Raw genomic sequence first — 9,115 nt, forward strand, 5'->3', positions numbered from 1 at the left:
AAGCGATTTTTTTTTTCCTCCCCATTTCAGGCCCGGAAGAAGAGGGAGAGGCAGAGTGTCCTTCTCGGGCATCCGCTGTTTCTGAAGCACGCTTGTTGCCAAAAGATCGGCCCCCATCCCCGACGAGCCCAAGAATCCAGAGACAAGGTCTTGGAGCTTAGAAGCAAAGAGGCCATTTTATCACTCTGCCGGGCAAAGGGGATTCACAGCAGGCTAGCGTCTTCAAAACTGTGTACCCACCTTGGGGATGGAGTGGGTGGGGTGGTTCTAGAGCCATAGCTCAAACAATCGGGCATCGATCACCATCCACAGAATCGTTTTCTCATCAGAAGACTCAGAATGGTGTCACGATGCCTCCAGGTGACCCATTCTATAGAGGCTGGTGGTTAGATCTCGTTATCTCATAAGCACTCAAGGTGTGGCCTTCTTGGTCACTCAGGCTATTTTGTCAGGTCATTAGTCCCGTGACCGACCTTCTCCTCGGAGAAAGACTCAGAGACCCAGCATGATGATGACTTTCAATGAGTGAAATACAGTAGAAACAGTAAGATCGAGAGCTTCCAGTTTCAACAACAGGCCTGGAACCGTGAGCAGCAACCAGTCAGTCAGGACAGTTGACCGTTTTCAGGGCGAGCATAAGAAACCGAATGACACCCCCCCCAGCAAATGAATGAGTGAATGAATGAATGAATGAATGACCTAATGATCCTCCCCTCCCCCCCCGCCAAAAAAAGAAGAAGCAATCCGTTAGCCTAATTCCGGCCATTTTATTCATCCTCCTTCACCCTGAAGCCCCAGTCACCCACGTGCCACAGTGGTCTGTTTTCTGGTTTCCTCCACCCCCCCACCCCCCACCAACCACCACCCCGCCAACATCCCCCCATGCCCAACCACCGCCCCAAGTGTGGGACTGGACGGGGGTGCAGGGGGCTGAGGGGGCGGCAATGGCGGCTTGAGGTGAGGGTGGGGAGTGTTCCGCCCAGATCGTATAGGAAGCTCAAACACAGCTGCAGTACGAGACAAGATGGTAGATTTCTGTGAGTCCTCCCTCCTCTTAAAATCCGTCCTAAGGAGGAGACAGACAGAAAGAGAAACATCACCCTCACTCCCAACGCCTCCTGCGCCCTCGATGTGCCCCAAAACAACAACAAGAAAAACAAAAACAAACACGACCACAAATAAGTCGCTATCCCTGGGGAAGAAGGATTCGATGGCATGGGGATATCATTCTAAAATTCATTCCCTCTTCATCACATTTCATGGAAACCGATTGCAATCTATGAGGCCCTGTGAAGGTAGGGGTTGGGGGGGTAGGGAGGAGGGAGGGAAGTGAAGGGGGGGGAGAGGGAGAGAGGGAGGGGGAGAGAGAGAGAGAGAGAGAGAGAGAGAGAGAGAGAAAGAGCAGAGGAGAGGAGGGATAAAAGGGGAGAGGACAGGAAAGGAGAGGAGGGAAAAGAGGGGAGGGGAGGGGAAATGAGAAGAGGCGAGGGGAGAGGAGAAGAGGGAGAGGAGAGGAGTGGAGGGGAGAAGAGAGGAGTGGAGGGGTGAGGGGGAAGGGGGGAGAACAGGGAAGAGGAGAGGAGGGGAGAGGAGAGGAAAGAGAGACAAGGGAGACAGACAGACACGCATGCGCGCGCGCGCACACACACACACAGAGAATAGCGAAATGGAGAGAGAGGCAGAGAGAGAGAGAGAGAGAGAGAGAGAGAGAGAGAGAGAGAGAGAGAGACAGACAGACAGACAGACAGACAGACAGACAGACAGACAGACAGACACGGATCTAGGTCAGGGATACTACACATGGGTATTCTTCTGAGTGATTTTATGTGTTTTCTCAATCGCCACCTCTATGGAGATAAAAATCGCTCCCATAAGATGAAGGGAGTCCTTCTGCCACCGCCCACGGCCCCGCCCACCAGCACCGCTTGTGTTTGTCAGGGATTCCAAGCCAAAGCACGTGGAGGAGCGGGAGAGCTTCCTGGCAGCCCAAGGAGGAGGAAAGTCCGGCAGCATGAGAGAGGTGGTTGGCACGGGGAAGCTGGAGGCCGGCTGACGAGAAGATGGGTGAGGGGGCAGGGAGGAGGGTTTCCCAAGTTGGAGAGCCAAGACGAGGGAGGGGAGCTGTCGGTGGCTGCGTTCTGACCCCGACCCCAACCCTGACTGGAGCGGATCCCTGAAAGGAGGCGGTTCGGGCTCTCTGGCCGAGAACGCCCCTCTCTTCCTCTTTGTGCAGAAACACCTTCCGCAGACCGAGAAAGTCCATCCCGAGACCCTCGTCGGAAGAGTCCTTTCCAGACCCATCACGATCCTCCTGGGCCAAGGGGTCCAGGGGATGGGGCGGGGCCTCCATTCGATCCGTCTTCCGTCCGTCCGTCCATCCACAAGATCTTGAACATCCATGTAGGATTCTGGATGGTAGCAGTTTTCCAGGATCCTCCAAATCCTTGTAAGTCCTCTCCTGGCAGATTCGACCCCTAGGTCGTACCGCGCAGCACAGGGCACTAGATTCAGTCCCTCGGGACGAGGGTTCCTGAAAAAGACCAGGAAAAAGAAGAACAGAATCACTATGGTGTGCACCAGCCAGAAACCAGCACCACCTTGTCACTCTAACAGACTTGCAAAAGGCGGGGTAGGGAGAGAAAGTCATAGGATGGCTACCATCCCTCCCACCCCCACCCCACACGCCAAGCCCCAGACCATCGTCATCCCTGCTCCCCCTCCCCTCCCCTTTCCTCTCCCTTCCCCCTCCCCCTCCCCCTCCCCTCCATCGACGCCCGCCTCCCGCTTGTACCCCACTCCTCTGAACCCAGCACCACCCACCCCAGCCTGGACGGGCTCGGCTCAGATCGGCTCGGCTCGGCTCGGCCCGGCCCGTCCGTCCGGTCGACTTCTTCGCAGGGTCTAAAATAGCGCCCGGCCGACAGGCAGGTGGCACATGGCACATGGCAGGGGAGCGAGCGGGACGGTTCGGGATCTCTGGGTGGCAGGGACACGCGGCCGGACAACCAGGAGCACGGACGGCCTGGCGTGCGTTTCTCCGCTCGGGGGGGCCTCGACCAGAGACCGTGGTACGGGGAACGGGGACACACACACACCACACACACACCACACACACACACCACACACACCACACAGACACAGACACACAGACACACAGACACACAGACACACAGACACACACACCCACCCCTTCACCCCCACCCCCAAACCTCTGACAGCTTTCGTTTGTTTTCGGCCGACCGTCCCTCGATGAGGTACGAGTGCCTTGGCTGGGGCTGGGGGGGGGGGTGGAGTTCCTCCCTCCACAACGACCCCACACGGGCTCTGTTCTGGTCACCCGAGTCCTCTTCCAAGTCAGACCACAGGCCTCCATCACCCGGCGCGAGCACTCGGGGAAACAGTCACCATCCTCATCGCTCCGCTCCACCTCTACACGTGAAGAACTGTTCCCAGCCCACGCCACTCCACCCCACCCCACGCCCCGATGCCACCCACCGCAGTGGAGAGAAACGAGACGAATCCACAGACGTGCATCAATCCGATGAAGAAAACGACGGCCCTATTCCAAGGAAGCATAGATATCTAGGTAGGAGATTCATCGAGTACTATGGAGGCGGTGGGAAAGGGGGGGGTTGCGGTGGGGAGGGTCTAGAGATCAGGCAGTACAGCCCATGCTTAGCATGCAAAAAATAAAGGTCCAGGGTTCAATCCCCAGCACCTACTCTTCAAAAATAACCCGAGAAGAAGCAAGACGGCGGAGTAGAAGGACGCTCGTAGCTCACCCTCTCCCACAAATACACCAAAACTCACATCGACGGACCCACTCGGCCAATCAGACCACCTGCGGAACTCCGACAGAACACCGCCCTCTTCGAAAGACAAAGACGCCCAAAATCTGGTAGGAGAAAAGGAGAAAAGAAAGAGTCAAAAGCAAAACAGTGCGGGAGGGCCCGGCAGAGGAGGAATAGGGCTCGTTCGCCAGACCTCCCCGTCTCCAACGGAGAGGCCGACGGGACGGTGGGGGAGCCTCCGAGTCTCAGATCTGCCCGGAGCGCCCCTTGACCGACCGACCCAAGTGAAACGGGCACAGAGGGTCCCCGCGACACCCAGCCCGAGTCGCAGGCCGGCAGCCGGGGGCCGGGACAGGCCGCACGAGCCGGGCAGAGGACCGTGGCGGCGGCACCACGCGCCGTGGCCGGGAGGGGATACAGAGCAGAACAACCCGCCCCCCCAACCCGTCCATTACGGGGAAAGAAAGGCAAAGCAACACGGCCGGTGTGCCCTGGGGAGAGGGGCGCCGTAGCCTCCATCTCCTCAGACCCGCGGCGCCATCACCGGCCCTTCTCGCGAGAAGAGAGGCGGGGCGCAGCCACAGCCGCCATAGCCCCTGGCGCGCGGCGCGCAGCGCGCGGGCGGGGGCGGGAGCGGGGGCGGGGCCGAGACTCGAATCCGCACCCGGGGGCTCTGCAACCTCCTAGGCAGGACTGAGACTCGTTTTCAGCCTGAGGCAGATATTATATATCTGCCCCGGTACCTCAGAGAACTCGCGCCACCAAGACTAAGAAGGAGCCGAGTTTTGGAATGCAGCAGGGGCGGGGCGGTTCCACCGTCTTCCCCGAGCCCACCTACGGAGAGGAGCGCCGACCCGAGGCGGAGCACACAGCCGCACAGAGCAGCGGAGCGACCGGCGCCGGGAGAGGGCAGGCGGCCAGCCACCCTCCCTCCTTCCCGGCAGGAACGCAGCATCCGACCGCGGTGCCAGGAGGGGGCGCGATCTACTTGCCCACAGGCACCGAGGGCAGCACAGACGAGGGCGCCGACAGAGGGCCCGCGGAAACAGCAAGCTGAGTTCACGAAACAGGGCGACGACAGAAAGACTTCTCGGTGAAACCGTTAAGAGCGCACCGTCTCCAGGAGAACACATCCTTTTATTTTTTTTTTTTTTCCCTCTTTTTTTTTTTTCTTTTCCTTTTTCTTTTTTAATCTCTTTTACATCGGTTTTACCTTCTGTTACCTTTTTAACCTTTACTTTTGAACAGTCGTATACGTTTACGGTTTTAATCCCTTTTAAATGTTTCATTTCAAGTCTTTTCATTATTATTATTTTTAAACATCCACCCCCTTCCCTTTTTCATTCTCTTGGTTTTGATCTCCTGTTACTGGTTATTCACAGGTTTCAAATATTGTTTCTCGGTTTTTTTCCTCCTTTTTATTAAGGTTATTAAAAGACGTCTCAACTCGATCGCTATTCTGCTTCCACTTACTCTTCTATTCATGATTACACACTGTCTTCAAACCTTTTCTTTCTCCCGTCTTTTAAAATCCTCTGTTTTATCTTTTGTTAAAATCTGTTCTATTTCCGATTACCTTTTAAAAATTTACTTTTGAAACAATTGTATATTATTTTCTGATCTTTTCTATTTGTTTTTAAAGGCTTTTAGAAGACGTCTCAGCTCAATTGCTATTCTGCTTCAACTTGCTCTTCTATTATTGATCGTACACTGTTTTCAAACCTTTTTTTCTCCATTCTTTTAACATCCTGCCCCCACCCCCTCTCTCCCTCTCCCCCTCTGTCTCTGTCTCTGTCTCTCTCTCTCTCCCCCTATCCCCCTCTCTCTTTTAAAGTTTTATGCCTGCCTAGGCTTTCGATAAATACATAAACTCCTTAAGGACACCAATAGATAACTGATACTCCTTAAGCCACAGTGCCAGAGAGATAGGAGCATTATGAAGAAGCAGAGGAACCACTCCCAATTAAAAGAGCCAGAGAAATTCCCTGAAAGCACGATCCATGAAATAGACGTGGATGGCCCGCTCGATCAAGATTTCCAAAAAGGAGTGATCCAAGTCCTGAAGGAACTCCAAGAGATAGTGTTGAGAGATATACTATACGTCAAAAACGAAATCGAAGCTATAAAGAAGAGTCAAGGAGAACTGGTCCACTCATTGGCTGAAATGAGAACTGGTCTAAAGGCTGTCCAAAGCAGGCTAGATCACGCAGAGGAACGAATAAGTGGCCTAGAAGGCAGGACAACAGAAAGAACCCAATCAGAACAGCTGAGAGAAAAACCAATAAAGAACAACGAAAACCATCTTAGGGACCTAAGGGACCCTCGAAAGCGTGCCCATCTACGCACAATAGGGGTTCCAGAAGGGGAAGAAAGAACCAAGGGGACCGAAAAGATATTCGAAGAAAGCATGACTGAAAATTTCCCAAATCTAAAGAAGGAATCAGATATCCAAGTCCAGGAGGCTCAGAGGGTACCCAACAGAAAGAACTCAAACAGGCCCACACCAAGACATAGGCTAATCAAGATGGCCAGAGTCAAGGATAAAGCAATGATCCTAAACGCCTTTAGGCAAGAGAAAAACAGAGTGAGTTTCAAGGGAACCCCCATAAGGCTCTCAGCGGATTTCTCTACACAAACACTACAGGCCAGAAGGGAGTGGCAAGATCTATTGAAATTCTTGAATGAAAAACAAAACAAAACAAAACAAAACAAAACAGACAAAAAGAAGCAGCCTAGGATACTCTATCCAGCAAAGCTATCCTTTAGAATAGAAGGGGAGGTAAAGAACTTCACAGACAAGCAAAAACGAAAAGAGTTTAGCAACACTGAACCCATGCTAAAAGAAACATCAACAGGTCTACTCTAAATAGAGAAGAAGGAGGATGGTACAAAAATGAGACCACTCATCACCGGAAAGGTGATCACTACCATTCATTCCAAACGGAATAAACACAAAATTGTAAAAAGAAGACATCTAAACCATTAAGAGTGGCAGAGGGAAGCAAGAAAATAATAGAGACTTTTTTTTCCCCCCCTTCTCCTTCCTTTCTTTCTCTTTTAGATGGGTTTGAGATTCTATTACTATCTGTTTCATACAAACAGTTATAGCCATAGGTGAATAGACTTCCAAACAGGGTCAACCGAACTCCAAAACGTACAAGTGAGTCACAGAAGCCAACTAAAGGCTAACTAAAGGCGGGGGGGGGGGGGGGGGAAGCATGGAGATGAAACAACATGCTATCGAAAAGCCAATGGGTGAATGATGAAATCAAAGTTGAAATAAACAAAAAACCCAGCAACAACAACAGCAACAGCAACAGCAACAGCAACAACAACAACAGCAACAGCAACAACAACAACAGCAAAGAGAACCTTGATACAAATGAAAATGAAAACCCAACCACCCAAAACTTATGGGACGCAGCCAAGGCTGCACTAAGGGGGAACTTTATAGCGATACAGGCCTTCCTCAAAAATGAAGAATGATCTCAAAGAAACAATCGAACCCACCAGCTGAAAGAACTAAAAAAAAGAAGAGCAGAAACACCCAAAAGTTAGCAGAAGGAAGGAAATCCTAAAGATCAGGAAATCAATAGAGTAGAGGTTAAAATAAAAAGAGAGAAGAAAGAAAGAAAGAAAGAAAGAAAGAAAGAAAGAAAGAAAGAAAGAAAGAAAGAAAGAAAGGAAAGAAAGAAAAAGAAAGAAAGAAAGAAAGAAAGAAGGAGGAAGGAAGGAAGAAAGGAAAGAAAGAAAAAGAAAAAGAAAAAAAGAAAAAAGAAAAGAAAAGAAAAGAAAAGAAAAGAAAAGAAAAGAAAAGAAAAGAAGAAAGGAAGAAATCAAACCAAAAGCTGTTTTTTTTGAAAGAGTCCATAAAATCGACAAACCTCCGGCCAATCTCACCAAAGAAAAAAGAGAGCACAAATCAAGTCCATAGACACGTAACACGCACGCATACACACACCACATACATACATACATACAAACATGCATACATACTTAATTAAGCCAAGCATGCAAAATAAAAATCCCTCCATGACGGGAAGCAACCCAGATCATCCAATAACCGAAGAAGCCCGGTCGACTAGGGATCCTCGGAGCCACAGGAGCACATGTAAGCTGCATACGCACACGGAGTACAATCCCTCGGGCCCGCGGCGAGCGAGAGGGCCGCGACTGCTGGTCGACCTGGGGGGGGGGGGGGGGAGAAGAGAAGAGATCCACCCGGGGATCCCCCCTCGGGCCGCGCGGAGCGACAGGGCCGCGATTCGCCGTGGACACACGTGGATCCAACGGGGGACGCGGTGGGCCGCAGCTTCTGGTCGACCGCAAGTCTCCCCGGAAAAAGAAGGGGAGGCGCGGCCCCGCGGGGCCCCGCCCTCCGACGTCGAACCCCGCCTCCGGTCCGCACGCGCCCGACGCCCCCAGCCGGGCGTGGACGCGGCGCCGAGGACGAGGGCGGCGCCGCGAGGGGTGCGCGCGCACGCGACCGACGCGACCGACGCGACCCCCCCCTCCGGCGGGACGGGCGCCTCCTCTCCACGCCCCCACGACACGGCGCCGTCGTCGCGAGGGCGGGCGCGGCGGCGCGCGAGACCCGCCGACGCCGACGCCGACGCCGACGCCGCCACCACCACCATCGCGGCGGCGGCGGCGGCGGCGGCGCGAGGGCGACAAACCCTTGTGTCGAGGGCTGACTTTCAATAGATCGCAGCGAGGGAGCTGCTCTGCTACGTACGAAACCCCGACCCAGAAGCAGGTCGTCTACGAATGGTTTAGCACCAGGTTCCCCGCGAACGTGCGGTGCGTGACGGGCGAGGGGGCGGCCGCCTTTCCGGCCGCGCCCCGTGTCCCAGGACGAAGGGCTCTCCGCACCGGACCCCGGTCCCGACGCGCGGCGGGGGGCGCGCCGCGCCGCGCGGGCACGCGGGCGACGGCCCCGCCGGCGGGGACGGCGGGGGACCGGCTATCCGAGGCCAACCGAGGCTCCCGCGGCGCTGCCGTATCGTTCCGCCTGGGCGGGATTCTGACTTAGAGGCGTTCAGTCATAATCCCACAGATGGTAGCTTCGCCCCATTGGCTCCTCAGCCAAGCACATACACCAAATGTCTGAACCTGCGGTTCCTCTCGTACTGAGCAGGATTACCATGGCAACAACACATCATCAGTAGGGTAAAACTAACCTGTCTCACGACGGTCTAAACCCAGCTCACGTTCCCTATTAGTGGGTGAACAATCCAACGCTTGGTGAATTCTGCTTCACAATGATAGGAAGAGCCGACATCGAAGGATCAAAAAGCGACGTCGCTATGAACGCTTGGCCGCCA

General features: G+C 53.8%; 1 long non-coding RNA gene across 1 annotated transcript; it reads right to left on the minus strand.

Moving 5' to 3' along the window:
* Positions 1-752: 752 nt before the first annotated feature.
* Positions 753-3,810, minus strand: LOC141576836 (uncharacterized). Its single transcript, XR_012505272.1, has 2 exons — positions 2,821-3,810; positions 753-2,530 (listed from the first exon to the last, which is right to left on the minus strand). It is a non-coding gene; the product is annotated as an uncharacterized LOC141576836 (long non-coding RNA).
* Between the last annotated feature and the right edge of the window lie 5,305 nt (positions 3,811-9,115).

Source organism: Camelus bactrianus, unplaced genomic scaffold (assembly GCF_048773025.1).
Source record: "Camelus bactrianus isolate YW-2024 breed Bactrian camel unplaced genomic scaffold, ASM4877302v1 HiC_scaffold_41, whole genome shotgun sequence".
Taxonomy (NCBI): domain Eukaryota; kingdom Metazoa; phylum Chordata; class Mammalia; order Artiodactyla; family Camelidae; genus Camelus; species Camelus bactrianus.